The sequence below is a fragment of the Bubalus kerabau genome, chromosome 8 (assembly GCF_029407905.1).
Source record: "Bubalus kerabau isolate K-KA32 ecotype Philippines breed swamp buffalo chromosome 8, PCC_UOA_SB_1v2, whole genome shotgun sequence".
In the NCBI taxonomy this organism is placed as follows: Eukaryota; Metazoa; Chordata; class Mammalia; order Artiodactyla; family Bovidae; genus Bubalus; species Bubalus kerabau.
This window is the reverse complement of record NC_073631.1, coordinates 77223870-77242870: the sequence shown is the minus strand read 5'-3', so window position 1 is coordinate 77242870 and position 19001 is coordinate 77223870. Positions and strand designations below refer to the sequence as shown.

The 19001-nt window shown below is 38.4% G+C and overlaps 1 protein-coding gene across 50 annotated transcripts in view; it reads left to right on the top strand.

Annotated features, from left to right (window-relative positions):
- LOC129659367 (uncharacterized) overlaps positions 1-19001 on the top strand; it is a 382363-nt gene that overhangs the window by 60707 nt on the left and 302655 nt on the right. For 2 of the 50 annotated variants that reach the window (XR_008718040.1, XR_008718032.1), the window contains exon 3: positions 7783-12160. The exons of 46 other annotated variants lie outside the window; for them this stretch is intronic. The gene's annotated coding sequence lies outside the window, so the exon portion shown is untranslated. Of the gene's footprint in view, positions 1-4985; positions 7013-7782; positions 12161-19001 lie in introns of those variants that run through there. 2 more of the 50 variants (XR_008718041.1, XR_008718042.1) reach the window with 2 other exon arrangements.

Genomic DNA, 19001 nt, shown 5'->3' with positions numbered 1-19001 from the left:
TTTATGTAAGTTAGAAAATTTATACAAAGAAGTACGTGAAAATATCTCCTGCCATAACAATAAATAAGAAATGTCACAGCCATCAGTGATTTCTGGCCTCCGAATATGAATAAGGTCTCCCAAAACTGTGATCCAGCAGATGCCAGCCCCCCTCATGGTGATTGCCGAGGAGACGGGGGAACGTAAGAAGCAGGCATCTGCCACTCCTTTAGGTGAACAAGCAAACAGGGTTGGCTCCAGATAGCTGAGGTTCACATGAAGGAATGAATTCGATAAGCCCAGAGGCTTGCATCTTCCCATCCAGAGAATGCTAAATTCGTTAACTTGATAGCTGATCTTTGATGTTCAGACTGCCTGCTCCCTTTGTTGCAAACTTGTTTGTAGCTTGACTTCCCCTCCTGCCTCCTTGGAGCAGTTTTCTCAGAGCTACTGAGGTACTGTCTCCCAGGCTCAGAGTTCTAACCATTCCCACCAAATAAAATAACTTCCTACTTTCAGATTGTGACTATATTTTTTAGCTGACATGTAATAGCTCAGTTGGTAAAGAATCCACCTGCAGTGCAGGAGATCCCTGTTCGATTCCTGGGTCGGGAAGATTCCCTGGAGAAGGGATAGGCTACCCACGCCAGTATTCTTGGGCTTCCTTTGTGGCTCAGCTGGTAAAGAATCCGCCTGCAATGCGGGAGACCTGGGTTCGATCCTTGGGTTGGGAAGATCCTCTGGAGAAGGGAAAGGCTACTCACTCCAGTATTCTGTCCTGGAGAATTCTAGGGACTATTCAGTCCATGGGGTCACAAAGAGTTGGACATGACTGAGTGACTTTAACTTTCAAAGTTAAAAAAAAAAAAAGAATGGATGAACCTGTTGCATTATGATTATATAAGTCATATTATCAGTGGTTTTAAATTCTGGATCTGTAATGGATTATATTCTAAGCTTTTAAACATGTCAGGTTGGGGCACCATCACTTAAGCTGTGGAAATTTCAGTTTAAATTTAGTTGGTCCTCCATGTCCTCAGTTCTGTATCCTCAGATTCAACCAACTTTGGATCCTGTAGTATGTATTTACTATTAAAAAAAATTCTGCAGGTAGGTAGACCCCAGTACAGTTTAAACTCATGTTGTTCAAAGGTCAATTGTACTTAAAACCTGTGTTTTTTTAAGTAGTTGTGCTATTTGTTATAGTACTCAGATTGTTATTCTCTTACTGGTAGACTGAAAGAACTAAGGAATATGTTAATACTACCAAGAACCAAAGTTTTTCTGAATGAGGGAAAAGAGATAAAGATAATTTAAATTCGAAAAGAAATAACATGAACTTGCTTTTCATGCTGCATTTTCTCCTTTAAGAAATGCTCATTTCCTTGTTTTTTTCTACTGAAAGGCCTAGATGTAATGAGCTCTGTAGCAATAAACACACATAGTACTCGGATTACTCTTTCTAAATGCCATTCTCTATCTTTTTAGGAACTTAGACAGTTGGGGAAAATGAGAGACTTGAGTACAGAACAAAGAGAGCTATCAAAGACTTCTGTTTCAGTTTTCTGCTTAGGATACTCTGTGCTCCTTTGATGTCTTGATTTATATTTTTCTTCCATTCTAGAATAGACTCAGGCTTTATTTAACTCTTAAATACCATCTCTTCTCCATTTACATTTTGCGATTCCAGCATTCTGGAACATTTGATTCCTCATTCTGTCCTCCATCTCTTTCACATTTTTCATCTCTTTCTCTTGTTTCATTCTGAATAAAGTATTTGTGTATGTCTTTTAGTTGACAAATTCTGTTTTGTACTACATCTTTCCTGCAGTTTTAGACATTTATGGCATTATTTATTTCAAATTCACTGCTTCAAATTCTATTTTTTAAATTTTATGTATTTATCTCTGAGAATTTCTTGATTCATGCTTATCTTTGCCATTGCCCAGATGTTCATTTAAACATTTCATGCATGGTTCTTTTGAATGCTGGGAACGACAATTTCAAAATCTTCAAGGATTACAAGTATGAAATCTTTATTAATCTGGCTTCTTGTTTTTGCTGGATTTGACTTTTAGTGGCTTGCTTTCTTACATGTATGCAATCATTGTATAGTTAGGAATGTTTTATCGCTGGAAACTTTGCAAGCCTACTCAATAGGATTTTTGTGCTTCTTAAGAGTTTTGGATTCAGAGGAGATGAGCGCAGACTCAGCTTCTCTTCCAACATCCCAAAACTGTGTTGCTGGAAGGCTTGTCCTCAGGGCATCTACGCCAGCTCGCTCTTGCTCTCTGGCTCTCAAGTATTGACTCCACTTGTCCCACATGATCCTCTGGGGGCATAACTGCTCTAGTTCCCAGCCCTCTAAAGCCTTTGCTTTAGCATTTTAGGACATTAGAGCACTTGCATCTTTGTCTCATTATTTACATACTGGTGTTAGCCAGTGCTCATAATTTTCTTTTTAATTTCATAAATGAGACAGTATAATCGTTATTATCTTATCTAGACTCTTTAACACTTTTTACATTCATTATTTCTTCTTGTGTTGGTCCTGATGGGAAGACTGGCTAATTTGGGATGTGTATAGCATCTAAAAGGTTTTAAAAGACTTTGAGTCCTCATGGAAATCATTGCTGCCTTAAATATTAACAGGCATTTGTGTATTTCAATAAATAAACAGTAAAAATCTTCTTGTGGTGGGTCTGCAGGGGATAGAAAAATTGTACACTAGATAGAGGATTTTGCTTCATGCCAGGGGCCTCTTCCGTAGACTATATTTTAATGAGAAAATCTTGGCCTGTAGCTTGAGCCAGCAATTTACAGATTAGTAGACAAGATTTATTGAACTAACCAATAAAAAGGAAAAGCCGTTTTATATTTGTGATACAGAACAGTCTAATCAAAAAAATTGTTTTCTCCACTAGTTTACACATAAATCAGTGCCTTATCATACTTGTGCAGTCATGCTTAACATTTTCTACTCTGGAATTATGAGCAAAATCTTTGTAATACAGACTCTAGAATACATTTTTTAAAATATCATACCTAATAAGCATTTTAAAAATCCCATTCTCCAATTTTTTTCTCATTTTCATTCTGACTCTTGTAAGGTGGGTGCAGAGAAAAAGAGAGCGAGTCAGGCCAAAGGGAAACTTACTAGAGGGAAACAAGAGAGTGACTGGCCCTTAAGGAGAACCGGTGTCCTCCCTTTCTGACAAGGTCTTTCTTATACCCCACCAATGAAAAATTTCCTGAAGGGATGGTTAATTTTAGCCTATAGTTGAGTTCTGTGGTCATGTAGCTGAAGGTCTGGAATCTGGTGGTCTTGTAGCTTTGAGAGGGTAGGTGCCAGTGAGAAAATATAATGTCATTTGAGCAATTTGGTCAGTCTCAAAGATCACTGTGATTTTATTCTTTGTGAGGTCAACATAATGAACCATCTTAACAATGAGTGCTCATGTAGACCCTGTCAACTCTCTCTGTCAGAAACTTTCAATTCAGGAACTTACTCTGTGTATTATGAACAGAACCTAAGCAGCCTTGTGTGGGTGGCTCATCTTCAAATGTGACACATGACTCTACATGGAAAAAATAGGAAATTCAGAACCAGTACTCCCGCCTTAATGTTACCAGAGTCTTGTTTTCTGTTGCAAGAAGTACAATTTTAGTGATGGTTCTTATTGAGGATGGGTAAGATCTGTTTGAGGCTGGTTTGGTTTTGTTCTCAAATTGACCCTTCAGGGGTGAATCTTTTTCTATTGTTCCTAATTCCATTCTTCATTTCCATCTTCTTCCTTTCTCTGTTTCTCATGCTGCTGCAGCCTCATTTCAGAAATTGCTGTTGACAGGAAACTATGTGTGTAATGTGAATTATCTGTCTGTGTCAGATTGCATCCCCATCAACAGTAAGATGGCTTAGAATCAGTTTTAATGTTGCTTTAAAATTGGGAAAAACAGTGGAAACTGGAGTCAGAAGCTATGCAGCACTCTAATATATTAGTTTCTGGATGTGGAAAAAATTCTGTGTTTGGGACAGTATTTCTAAAGAATGGAATGAGAGAGGAAGTAATTTTCTTTTCAGTAAAGCAAGTGGTAAGTATAGCAACTAATATAAAAGCAAAGAAGACATATTTATACCCCAACTTTGTGATGTATTTCATATAAAAAAAAACTTTTGTAAATGTAGAAGATATAAAATAGTAAGAGATATATGTACAACTTGAAGCCTAAATGGATCTCTATTTTCTCATGATCCAGGTTAAGAAATAGAACATTATTAGCATCATAGAAATAACCTGGATGACTTTCCTTGCTTCCCTCTTCCTCTTAGCTTCCAGGAAGGTATCACCATCCTGAGATTCTGAATTTGTGATAATTAATCTCACATTTCTTTCTAATTTTATAAAAAAGATATGTCTCCTTCAACAATGTACCATCTTAACCTTAAGAAACTTGCATGTATGGAATCATATTGTATGTATTTTGTGAGTTACTTTGTTTTTTTTCTGTTAATGAGACAGTCCATTTAATTTTACTATCATAAAGTGGTGTATTATGTTTATATAGAGTATAATTGGGAATATACATGTTTGTATACGTATATATTCATGCATATATTTGCCATGATTTATTTATTTATTCCATTAGTATACAAATTTGCTTTCTTCCCAATTTTTTTGGTTATGATTAATAATCCTGCTGTGAATAATAACAGCTTTAAGCTATAATGCTTCTTATGTGCCAGGTATTTTTCCACTTTATTTATTATTAATATATATCAACTCATTTAAATAGCAGCAGCAGCCTGTAGGCTGGGCTCTATTATCATCTTATAAATGAGGAGGTTGAAACATTAAAATGCTAATAAATTAACTAAGATACAATAGGTAGCAGAGATGAGATTTCAGTGTCTAGAGCCTGGCTACATAGTCCATGATCTTAACTACCATGCTTTGTAGCTTGATTCTTACAATGCTTCTGAAACATATGTACAAACATGTCACCAGGCCTCAACAGTATGTGAGCTGTGAAATTCCAGGAGTTCAAACTGGATTTAGAAAAGGCAAAGGAACCAGAGATCAAATTGCCAACATCCATTGAATCATCAGAAAAGCAAGAGAGTTCCAGAAAAACATCTACTTCTGCTTTATTGACTATACCAAAGCCTTTTGACTGTATGGATCACAAAAAACTGTGAAAAATTCTTCAAGAGATGGGAATACTAGACCATCTGACCTGCCTCCTGAGAAATCTGCATGCAGGTCAGGAAGCAACAGTTAGAACTGGACATGAACAACAGACTGGTTCCGAATAAGAAAAGGAGTATGTCAAGGCTGTATATTGTCACTCTGCTTATTTAACTTATATGCAGACTACATCATGAGAAACACTGGGCTGGAAGAAGCACAAGCTGGAATCAAGATTCCAGGGAGAAATATCAATAACCTCAGATATGCAGATGACACCACCCTTATGACAGAAAGTGATGAAGAACTCAAGAGCCTCTTGATGAAAGTGAAAGAGGAAAGTGAAAAAGTTGGCTTAAAGCTCAACAAATAGATGGGAAACAGTGGAAACAGTGACAGACTTTTGGGTCTCTAAAATCACTGCAGATGGTGACTGCAGCCATGAAATTAAAAGAAGCTTGCTCCTTGGAAGAAAAGTTATGACCAACCTAGACAGCATATTAAAAAGCAGAGACATTACTTTGCCAACAAAGGTCTGTCTAGCCAAAGCTATGGTTTTTCCAGTAGTCATGTATGGATGAGAGAGTTGGACCATAAAGAAAGCTGAGCACTGAAGAACCGATGCTTTTGAACAGTGGTGTTGGAGAAGACTCTTGAGAGTACCTTGGATAGCAAGGAGATCCAACCAGTCCATCAAGGAAATCAGTCCTGAATATTCTTTGGAAGGACTGATACTGAAGCTGAAACTCCAATATTTTGGCCATCTGTTGCAAAGAAATGTTTCATTGGAAAGGACCCTAATGCTGGGAAAGATTGAAGGTGGGAGGAGACGGGGATGACCAAGGTTAAGATGGTTGGATGGCATCACTGACTCAATGGACATGAGTTGGAGTAAACTCTGGGAGTTGGTGATGAGAGGCCTGGTGTGTTGCAGTCCATGGGGTCCCAAAGAGTTGGACAGAACTGAGCAACTGAACTGAACTGATACATGACACACAGCCATGAAACTGCTTGATCATGGAGTTTGCACATGTGCTGTTTTTCGAGGTAATGCCACACTTTCCCACAAGGTTGTTCTAAATTACCCTTCTACCAGTGGTGGATGAGAATTTTTGTCAGTGCACATCCTAGCCAAACTTGGTATTGTCTGGCTTCTTAAATTTTGCAACTCTTGGGATATTTGGTTTTTATTTTCATTTTCTTTTTTAATGAGACTGAATATTTTTCATATGTATGTGTAGGAATTTTGTTTGTTTTTTACTCTGGAAAAATTTTTAATCAATATTTTTCTAAATATTTGTCCTTATTGATTCATAGGGTTTTTCTTTCTTTCTTTCTTTCTTTTTTTTTTAATAATATGCCTTTGTAGTGTATGTATTGGGCTTCCCAGGTGGCACAGTGGTAAAGAATCTGCCTGCCAGTGCAGGAGACACTAGAGACATGGGTTCAATCTCTGGGTCGGGAAGATTGCCTGGAGTAGAAATGGCAATCCACTCCAATATTTTTGCCTGGGAGATCCCATGGACAGAGGAACCTGGCGGGCTACAGTCCATGGGTTCACAGAGTTGGATGGACATGACTGAGCATGTGCGCACACACGTGGTAGTTCTCTTTTTTAAGTTTCAAGGAACTTTTGTATTCTTTTCCATATGACTACACCAATTTACATTCTTAGTAGTAGTAGTAGACAAGGGTTCTTTTTTCTTCAAATCCTCACCAATACTAATTATCTTTTGTTTTTGGTAAATAGTCATCCCAGTTGGTATGAGGTGATATCTCATTGTGGTTTTGATTTGCATTTCCCTAATGACTAGTGATTTGAACACCTTTTTGTAAATTTGTTGGCTATTTGTATCTTTGAAGAAAGGTCTGTTTGGTTCCTCCGTTGTTGTTTAGTTGCTAATCACCTCCAACTCTGCAACCCCGTGGACTGTAGCCTGCCAGGCTCCTTGTCCATGGGATTTCCCAGACAAGAATACTGGAGTGGGATGCCATTTTCTTCTCCAGGGAGATCTTCCTGACCCAGAGATCAAACCTGCATGTCCTGTATTGGCAGGTGGATTCTTTAGCACTGAGCCACCAGAGAAACTCATTCAGTTCCTTTACCGAGTTTTAAAATAGGTTATTTGGTTTTGCTATTGAGGCCCCTGTATGGTTTGGATATTAACCCTTTAGCAAGTGTATAGTTTGTCAATATTTTCCTCCCATTCTGTAGATTGCTTTTTCATGTTTTGATTGCTTTGTAGAAGTTTTTAGTTTGATGCAGTCCCACATGCCTACTTTTGCTTTTGTTGCCTGTATCATAACAAAGAAATCATTGCCAAAGTCAGTGTTTAGAAGAATTTCTTTAAGCTTTCTTTTATGATTTTTAGGTCTTATATCTAAATCTTTAATCCCTTTTGAGTTAATGTTTGTGCAGAATGTAAGAGAAGGGTCAAATTTTGTTATTTTGCATGTGGGTATGCAGTTTTCCTCGCAGCATTTATTGAAGAGATTATGCTTTCCCTATTGTATAATACATGGGACCTTTGGGGAAGATCTGTTGACTGAATATGCATGAGTTTATTTCTGTGGTGTCTATTTTGTTTCATTGACCTTTATGTCTTTTTTATGCCAGTACTCTACTGTTTTGATGGGAAAGGAAATGGTGACCCTCTCCAGTGTTCTTGCCTGGGAAATCCCACGGACAGAGGAGCCTCACAGGCTGCAGTCCATGGAGTTGCAAAGAGTTGGACAGTACTTTGCAACTGAACAACGGTTTTGAAAATTGTAATTTTGTAATATATTTTGAGTCAGGAAATGAGATGTTTCCAGCTTTTTTTATTCTTGCTCAAAATTTCTTTGGTAACTCAAGGTCTTTTGTGCTTTCATATGAATTTTTCAGTTTTAGAGAATTATAACTGAAAACTATATACAACTTGATATTTTCAGATACATATATAAAAATGATTATGGAATCAATCTAATTAACATATCAATCTCACATATTTAATATTTTTCTTTCTCCCTTTTTTGTGTTTAAAATTACTCTTAAGTATAAAATAGAGTACTGTTTATGGTTGACAGTCATCCTACTGGTACATTAGAACTCCTGAATTTATTCACCTTGCATAACTGAAAACTTTGTACCCTTTGACCAACATCTTTCATTTTCCTGTACTTGCTTCTGGTTTCTTACACAGTTGTCCCTTGGTACCTGAGGGTGATTGGTTCCAGGACCCCTGCAGATCCCCAGTCCCTGGTTGGATCTGCAGATTGAGGGCTGACTGAATAATCTGGATAGTGGCTCTTAGTTGTATTGTTTGCAAATATTTTTTCCCATAGGTTGCCTTTTAAAAAACTTATTTTATTTTTGGCTGTCCCAGGTCATTGTTGCTGCACAGTTTTTCTCCAGTTGTGAGCAGGGGCTACTCATTGTGGTGGCTTCTCTTGTTGGAGAATGCAGGCTCTAGGGCACCTGGGCCAGTCGCTGCAGCACGTGGACTCATGAGTTGTGGCTTGTGGGCTCTGGAGCATGGGCTCAATAGTTGTGGTGCACATGTTTAGTTGCTCCGAGATAGATGGAGTCTTACCAGATCAGAGATTGAACTCATGTCTCCTGCACTGGAAGGCAGATTCTTCACCTCTGAACCACCAGTGAAACCTCTGCCTTTTCATTTTGTTTGTTTCCTTTGCATGGCTGAAACTGTTTAGTTTGATGTAGTTACACTTGTTTATTTTTTATTTTTTTGCTCTGTGCTTTTGATTTCATATCCAAAAAAAAATCACAGCTAAGACTACCAAGAAACTTTTTTCTATTTCTGATTTCAGGTCTAATCTTTAAATCTTTAATGTATTTCTTTGAAGTGTAATTGTGCTTTTTCCTTGGCTTTATTGAAATATTATTGACATGTAATGTTGTGTGACTTTAATGTGTACAGTGGCTTCCCTGGTGACTCAGTGGTAAAGAATCTGCCTACCAATGCAGGAGACCTGGGTTTGATCTCTGATCTGAAAGGATCCCCTGGAGAAGGAAATGGCAACCCACTCCACTATTCCTGCCTGGGAAATCCCAAGGACAGAGGACCCTGGTGGGCTACAGTCCATGGGGTCACAAAGAGTTGGACATGACTTAGTTACTGAAAAACAACAACAGGGTATACAATGTGTTGATTTGATATATTTATATATCACAAAAAGATTATTACATGAGCAGCAGCTTACACCTTCATCATATTACATAATTATTATTTCTTATTTTGTGTGATAAGCACCTTTAAGATCTACTGTATTAGCAACTTTCAAGTATCTGATACTATATTATTAACTATGTGCTCAGTTGTTAAGTTGTGTCTGATTCTTTATGACGCCATGGACTGTAGTCCACCAGGCTCCTCTGTCCATGGGATTTTTCAGGCAAAATTACTGGAGTGTGTTGCCATTTCCTTCTCCATTTATAAACTATAATCACATGGTGTTTGTTGATGAGTTGCTCTGTTTTTACCCCATGGAAGAACTCATGCTCTGAGGACAGCTCTCATGTTCCAAGGGGATCTCTCTTTGAACTGTACAGGGCAGGGTTGGGGAAGGGGTGATATAAAGTGAAACTTTGCTTCTTAACCTTGGTAGTACATTTTTTTTTTTTCTCATGTCTATGTTCAACTGGGATATTGTAACCTCTTATTTGGATTCTGGAGCTCTTGTAAAGGTTTTTTCATCCATGGATGATTGTTAAATTTGTGTTTCTATTGGAGGGAAGAGTGCTGGGACCTCCTATTCCACCACATGGCTGATATCACTGCCCTGTTTAATATTAATTACAATTATAATAGCTAACATTTGTGGACTATTTACTATGTGCAGACACTAGGCGTTATGTAATGTAATTTTTGCAGCAGACATATTAGATGCTATTTTTATCCCAATTATCACTGATAGTATTGAGACTCAAGGTCACATAGCCTTGTATGGTGGAGAAGTAAGTCTGACCCTGTATGACTTTAAAGCCAATAGCTGTCATCTATGATATATCAACTCTACTACTTCTGCAGTATCTCCAGAACTCTGTGGCAAAATGGAAGTGTTGCACATTGCTCTTAGATAGGGAAATATTTCAAACCAAGTATCCTGGAAAAGCTAATAGATTAAACCTACAGCCTTTACAGTTAAAATATATGTGCTCCTGAATAGTTACTTATTGTCAAAATGATTTTTTCTTTGCTGGTTTTATATATATATTTTTAAATTATACAACACAACTAAAAAAAGGTTGGTATTTCCCTCTAAAATGATTTTAGAGGTCACACAGTATGTGTGTTGGGGGAGAGATTCTGAAATAAGATACCTTTCTTTTTCATTATGAAAATGAATTTTAATTGATAAATATAATGTAAAAAGCACAAAATACTGTTCAAGAAAACCATTAAGGCAATAAAAGATGCAAGGAGGGGTGCTAATCATTTTGCTTTCATCTAAGACTGAAATGAAGCCAAATAAAGAGGGGTGGGTCAAAAAGGAAAATACAAAGTAAATGATAATCTTGGAAGACTACCTCACAAATACCAGGGAGAAAAAAGGGTCAATTTCTTATCATTGTATTTTGAGAGTTTTTAAAAACATATTCTAAAGATAAATCTTTATCACATATATAATTTTAAAATATTTTATCCTCCTCTTTGATTTGTCTTTTCATTCTATTAGTAAGTTTTAAAGTTTATAAATTCCAACTTATCAATTCTTTTATGCATGATACTTCTAGCAACATATCTAAGAAATTTTTGCCTAATTAAAATATACAAATATTTACTATTGTGTTTTTGTATAGAAGCTTTATAGGTTTTTACTCTATACTTAGGTTTATGATCCATCTTCAGTTAAATTTTGTATAGTATAATGTGTATATTGGAGCTCAGAAATGAAATACTTTAAATTTGAATAGGAAATTAGTTTATATTTCCATAATATTTCTTTAAGAGAAGCTTCCTGTTCTAAAACAGTTGTTTTAGGTACACTGTACAATGATTTCATTCTCTAATTCTTTAAGTAAATTTCTTTTATTTTGGATTACTATCTTGATAGAACATGAAATGATATTAACTCTTGGGAGGAAACTTCCGGGCTGATGTGAGATATTTCTCATTTTTAAAGTATTTGTTATTAAGTATTTAACTGAGAATAATGTCCTAAACATAGTAAGTTTCTTAACTGATTATCCTAAATAAAGTTGGGAAAGATTGGTGGTTCATAATTTCAGAGAACACAGAGGATGTGAGTGACTAGTTATTCTTTCTTGGTGAACTCCTTCTTACATAGAGAATCAATGAACAGCTTATTAAAAGTTTCAATTATAGCTTTTCCTCCTGCTTAAAGAAATCCTGATATACTAAGAATATCATGGTGTTTTGTTTTTTTTTTCCTTTAGACACTAACTTTTTGTCTTGAAAGAAACAGGTGGTTGGATTCTCGTTTATTTTCTAGCATCAATCTAGGTAATTGAGGTGGGGAGAAATACTGTGGTCTTGTCAGTTCTGGATTAACCAACTAGCATCTGATACCTGGAGTGAAAACACTAGTTAACATGCTCAGGCTTCAAATAACTTTCTCACTCCCATAATCAGACACAGCTAAAGAATCAGCCATCCAGAGATGATTTTCCATTGCTGTTTTGGCCTGGTTTGAATCCAAATGGCCACCTTGGAAGAACATTGCTGGGCATTATGTATTGCTCCATTTCCTCTCATTCATGTGTTTTCCATGCCATCATGCCTTTGCTGGCTGCAGTGTCTATCTCTTGGAATCTCCTAAATAAATAGTTATGCTTGCTCTTAGGCTGCCTTACATTAATGCTTCTAAAATGTTTCGCTACCATCATTTCAAGGTTTAGCTTTTAACAGTAATAAGAAATATTTTCACCTGTGAAGCTTCAATTGACTTCAGTACTTGCTCATTTAGAAGGTGTTAGTATAGCTTTTTAAAAAATTGTAGAGCCATTTAGCAGTTCAGTTCAGTTCCGTTGAGTCACTCAGTCGTGTCCGACTGTTTGCGACCTCATGAACTGCAGCACGCCAGGCCTCCCTGGCCATCACCAACTCCCAGAATCTACCCAAACCCATGTCCATTAGTTGGTGATACCATCCAGCCATCTCGTGCTCTGTCGTCCTCTTCTCCTCCTGCCCCAATCACTCCCAGCATCAGGGTCTTTTCCAATGAGTCAGCTCTTCGCATCAGGTGATGAAAGTATTGGAGTTTCAGCTTCAACATCAGTCCTTCCAGTGAACACCCAGGTCTGATCTCCTTTAGGATGGACTGGTTGGATCTCCTCACAGTCCAAGGGACTCTCAAGAGTCTTCTCCAACACCACAATTCAAAGCACCAATTCTTTGGTGCTCAGCTTTCTTTATAGTTCAACTCACACATCCATACATGACTACTGGAAAAATCATAGCCTTGACTAGATGGACCTTTGGTGACAAAGTAATGTCTGTGCTTTTTAATATGCTGTCTAGGTTGGTCATAACTTTTCTTCCAAGGAGTAAGCGTCTTTTAATTTCATGGCTACAATCACCATCTGCAGTGATTTTGGAGCCCAGAAAAATAAAGTCAGCCACTGTTTCACTGTTTCCCCATCTATTTGGCAGGAAGTGATGGGACCAGATGCCTTGATCTTCGTTTTTTGAATATTGAGCTTTAAGCCACCTCTTTCACTTTCGTCAAGAGGCTCTTTAGTTCTTCTTCACTTTCTGCCATAAGGGTGGTGTCATCTGCATATCTGAGGTTATTGATATTTCTCCCAGCAATCTTGACTCCAGCTTGTGCTTCCTCCAACCCAGCGTTTTTCATGATGTACTCTGCATATAAGTTAAATAAGCAGGGTGACAATATACAGCCTTGATGTACTCCTTTTCCTATTTGGAACCAGTCTGTTGTTCCATGTCCAGTTCTAACTGTTGCTTCCTGACCTGTGCATATAGGTTTCTCAGGAGGCAGATCAGGTGGTCTGGTATTCCCATCTCTTGAAGAATTTTCCATAGTTTATTGTGATCCACACAGTCAAAGGTAAGAGAAACCCACGTAAGATGGTAGGTGTTGCAAGAGGGCATCAGAGGGCAGACACATAAACCATAATCACAGAAAACTAGTTAATCTAATCACAAGGACCACAGCCTTGTCTGACTCAATGAAACTAAACTATGCCCTGTGGTGCCACCCAAGATGGGCGGGTCATGGTGGAGAGGTCTGACAGAATGTGGTCCACTGGAGAAGGGAATGGCAAACCACTTCAGTATTCTTGCCTTGAGAACCCCATGAACAGTATCGAAAGGCAAAATGATAGGATACTGAAAGAGGAACTCCCCAGGTCGGTAGGTGCCCAATATGCTACTGGAGATCAGTGGAGAAATAACTGCAGAAAGAATGAAGGGATGAAGCCAAAGCAAAAACAATACCCAGTTGTGTATGTGACTGGTGATAGAAGCAAGGTCCGATGCTATAAAGAGCAATATTGCATAGGAACCTGGATTAGGTCCATGAATCAAGGCAAATTGGAAGTAGTCAAACAGGAGATGGCAAGAATGAATGTCGACATTCTAGGAATCAGAACTAAAATGGACTCAAATGGATGAATTTAACTCAGATGACCATTATATCTACTACTGTGGGCTGACATCCCTTAGAAGAAATGGAGTAGCCATCATGGTCAACAAAAGAGTCTGCAATGTAGTACTTGGATGCAATCTCAAAAACGACAGAATGATCTCTGTTCATTTCCAAGGCAAACCATTCAATATCACACTAATCCAAGTCTATACCCCAACTGGTAACGCTGAAGAAACTGAAGTTGAATGGTTCTATGAAGACCTACAAGACCTTTTAGAATTAACACCCCAAAAAGAGGTCCTTTTCATTATAGGGCACTGGAAAGCAAAAGTAGGAAGTCAAGAAACACCTGGGATAACAGGCAAATGTGGCCTTGGAATATGGAATGAAGCAGGGCAAAGGCTAATAGAGTTTTGCCAAGAGAATGCACTGGTCATAGCAAACACCCTCTTCCAACAACACAAGAAACAACTCTACACATGGACATCACCAGATGGTCAACACCAAAATCAGATTGATTATATTCTTTGCAGCCAAAGATGGAGAAGCTCTATACAGTCAGCAAAAACAAGACTGGGAGCTGACTGTGGCTCAGATCATGAACTCCTTATTGGCAAATTCAGACTTAAATTGAAGAAAGTAGGGTAAACCACCAGACCATTCAGGTATGACCTAAGTCAAATTCCTTAAGATTATACAGTGGAAGTTAGAAATAGATTTAAGGGCCTAGATCTGATAGAGTGCCTGATGAACTATGGATGGAGGTTCATGACATTGTATAGGAGACAGGGATCAAGACCATCCCCATGGAAAATAAATGCAAAAAAGCAAAATGGCTGTCTGGGGAGGCCTTACAAATAGCTGTGAAGAGAAGAAAGGTGAAAAGCAAAGGAGAAAAGAAAGATATAAGCATCTGAATGTAGAGTTCCAAAGAATAGCAAGGAGATAAAGAAAGCCTTCCAGAGCAATCAATACAAAGAAATAGAGGAAAATAACAGACTGGGAAAGACTAGAGATCTCTTGAAGAAAATTAGAGATGCCAAGGGAACATTTCATGCAAAGATGGGCTCGATAAAGGACAGAAATGGTATGGACCTAACAGAAGCAGAAGACATTAAGAAGAGGTGGCAAGAGTACATATATCAGCTCAGATCATATCGGTCACTCAGTCGTGTCCAACTCTTTGTGGCCCCATGAATTGCAGCACGCCAGGCCTCCCTGTCCATCACCAACTCCCAGAGTTCATTGAGACTCACGTCCATCGAGTCAGTGATGCCATCCAGCTATCTCATCCTCACCCTTTTCCTCCTGCCCCTAATCCCTCCCAGCATCAGAGTCTTTTCCAATGAGTCAACTCTTCGCATGAGGTGGCCAAAGTACTGGAGTTTCAGCCTTAGCATCATTCCTTCCAAAGAAATCCCAGGGCTGATCTCCTTCAGAATGGACTTGTTGGATCTCTTTGCAGTCCAAGGGACTCTCAAGAGTCTTCTCCAACCCCATAGTTCAAAAGCATCAATTCTTCGGTGCTCAGCCTTTTTCACAGTCCAACTCTCACATCCGTATATGACCACAGGAAAAACCATAGCCTTGAGTAGATGAACCTTTGTTGGCAAAGTAATGTCTCTGCTTTTGAATATGCTATCTAGATTGGTCATAACTTTCCTTCCAAGGAGTCTTTTAATTTCATGGCTGCAGTCACCATCTGTAGTGATTTTGGAGCCCAGAAAAGAAAAGTCTGACACTGTTTCCACTGTTTCCCCATCTATTTTCCATGAAGTGATGGGACCGGATGCCATGATCTTCGTTTTCTGAATGTTGAGCTTTAAGCCAACTTTTTCACTCTCCTCTTTCACTTTCATCAAGAGGCTTTTTAGTTCCTCTTCACTTTCTGCCATAAGGGTGGTGTCATCTGCATATCTGAGGTTATTGATATTTCTCCCGGCAATCTTGATTCCAGCTTGTGTTTCTTCCAGTCCAGCGTTTCTCATGATGTATTCTGCATAGAAGTTAAATAAAGAGGGTGACAATATACAGCCTTGACATACTCCTTTTCCTATTTGGAACCAGTCTGTTGTTCCATGTCCAGTTCTAACTGTTGCTTCCTGACCTGCATACAAATTTCTCAAGAGGCAGATCAGGTGGTCTCGTATTCCCATCTCTGGAAGAATTTTCCACAGTTTATTGTGATCCACACAGTCAAAGGCTTTGGCATAGTCAATAAAGCAGAAATAGATGTTTTTCTGGAACTCTCTTGCTTTTTCCATGATCCAGCCGGTGTTGAAGAACTGTACAAAAAAGATCTTCATGACCAAGATAATCACGAAGGTGTGATCACTCACCTAGAGCCAGACATCCTGGAATGTGAAGTCAAGTAGGCCTTAGAAAGCATAACTCTGAACAAAGCTAGTGGAGGTGATGGAATTCCAGTTGAGCTATTTCAAATCCTGAAAGATGATGCTGTGAAAGAGCTGCACTCAATATGCCAGCAAATTTGGAAAATGCAGCAGTGGCCACAGGACTGGAAAAGGTCAGTTTTCATTCCAATTCCAAAGAAAGGCAATGCCAAAGGATGCTCAAAGTACCACACAATTGCACTCATCTCACACGCTAGTAAAGTAATGCTCAAAATTCTCCAAGCCAGGCTTCAGCAATACATGAACCGTGAACTTCCAAATGTTCAAGCTGGTTTTAGAAAAGGCAGAGGAACCAGAGATCAAATTGCCAACATCCACTGGATCATGGAAAAAGCACGAGAATTCCAGAAAAACATCTATTTCTGCTTTATTGACTATGCCAAAGCCTTTGACTGTGTGGATCACAATAAACTGTGGACAATTCTGAAAGAGATGGGAATACCAGACCACCTGACCTGCCTCTTGAGAAACCTATATGCACAGGTCAGGAAGCAACAGTTAGAACTGGACATGGAACAACAGACTGGTTCCAAACAGGAAAAGGAATACGTCAAGGCTGTATATTGTCACCCTGATTATTTAACTTATATGCAGAGTACATCATGAGAAACGCTGAGCTGGAAGAAACACAGCTGGAATCAAGATTTCCAGGAGAAAGATTAATAACCTCAGATATGCAGATGACACCACCCTTATGGCAGAAAGTGAAGAGGAACTAAAAAGCCTCTTGATGATAGTGAAAGAGGTGAATGAAAAAGTTGGCTTAAAGCTCAACATTCAGAAAACAAAGATCATGGCATCTGGTCCCATCACTTCATGGGAAATAGATGGGGAAGCAGTGTCAGACTTCATTTTTTTGGGCTCCAAAATCACTTCAGATTGTGATTGCAGCCATGAAATTAAAAGACGGTTACTCCTTGGAAGAAAAGTTATGACCAACCTAGATAGCATATTCAAAAGCAGTGACATTACTTTGTCAACAAAGGTCCATCTAGTCAAGGCTATGGTTTTTCCTGTGGTCATGTATGGATGTGAAAGTTGGACTGTGAAGAAAGCTGAGTGCCAAAGGGTTGATGCTTTGAACTGTTGTGTTGGAGAAGACTCTTGAGAGTCCCTTGGACTGCAAGGAGACCAACCAGTCCATTCTAAAGGAGATCAGTCCTGGGTGTTCTTTGGAAGTACTGAAGCTAAAGCTGAAACTCCAGTACTTTGGCCACCTCATGCGAAGAGTTGACTCATTGGAAAAGAGTCTGATGCTAGGAGGGATTGGGGGCAGGAGGAAAAGGGGACGACAGAGGATGAGATGGCTGGATGGCATCACTGACTCGATGGAAATGAGTTTGAGTGAACTCCGGGAGTTGGTGATGGATAGGGAGGCCTGGTATGCTGCATTTAATGGGGTCACAAAGAGTCAGACACGACTGAGTGAGTGAACTGAACACAAAGGGTTTGGCATAGTCAATAAAGCAGATCTTTTATTGAAATATATGTTTTTCTGGAATTCTCTTGCTTTTTCGATCATCTAGTAGATGTTGACAGTTTGATATCTGGTTCCTCTGCCTTTTCTAAAACCAGCTTGAACATCTGGAAGTTCACGGTTCACGTATTGCTGAAGCCTGGCTTGGAGAACTTTGATCATTACTTTACTAGAGTGTGAGATGAGTGCAATTGTGCAGTGGTTTTAGCATTCTTTGGCATTGCCTTACTTGGGGATTGGAATGTAAACTGACCTTTTCTAGTCCTGTGGCCACTGCTAGGTTTTCCAAATTTGCTGACATTCAATGTAGCAATTTCGCAGCATTTAGCATTTAGTCAAATCATTAGTAATCTCTGGAATTGAGAGTAAAATTCGGATTTTAAAGACTCCCTCCAAGGTTTGTTTTGAAGGATAAATGAAGACATTTATCCAACACATTTTATTAAATATTTATACTTTTGCCTTGAAATAAATAACCATTGGCATTGTCACACTGTTGTAAGGAGAAACTAGTGGTGCTTTTACATGTTTTTTTCCTAAGAAGAACAGATGAATATAATTATTTATAGGAAATAAATTTATAGGATTGGAGAAAATAGAGATCTGAGGCAGAAATGCTTTAGCCTTTTTAAACCCTTGGTCTAAATATTTATGCATGCTTTATGTGTTGTACCTATGGTGTGGGGTCTGTTTTATAATTATAGAGGAAAATTAAGTTCTGGAAAGAGAGAAAAGCCAATGTAGGATTTCTTTATGGGCCCCTTTATTGGCGTTGCCATGAATTTTCTCTTAGTATTGGAGAGGAAGGAGGAAGTAAGTATAGATTTTTGGATTTAGTAAAATCTTTTTAATCAAAGAGGAATACTTCCCTTGACAGATTGTTCTCTTTTCCCTGAACTTAAAAAGAGAATAGTATTTATTATATTAGGTAAATTGAGGCACAAAAGACAACATTGCTATTTGAAAATAAGAACTATAAACAGTAACTATGTAATGTGATTTCTTTTTTCTTCATTTGTTGGAGAATAATTGCTTTACAGTGTTGTTTCTGCTGTATGGTGAAGAGAATCAGCTATATGTACACAGATATCTCCTCCCTCTTGGACCTCCTTACACGTCTGCCTCCCCTGTCCCACACATCTAGGTCATCACAGAGCACGAGTGAGCTCCCTGTGCTACACAGCAGATTTCTATTAGTCATCTCTTTTACATATGGTAGTGCATATGTGTCAATCCTCATCTCCCATTTCTTTGTGACTTTCACAACTAACCATGTTTTTCATGTATATAATTATGTTATCACGATATTAATTCATTTGTACTACCAAAGATTCTACCTTCTGTTACAGAGTTGACAGGTTCTTTATATGT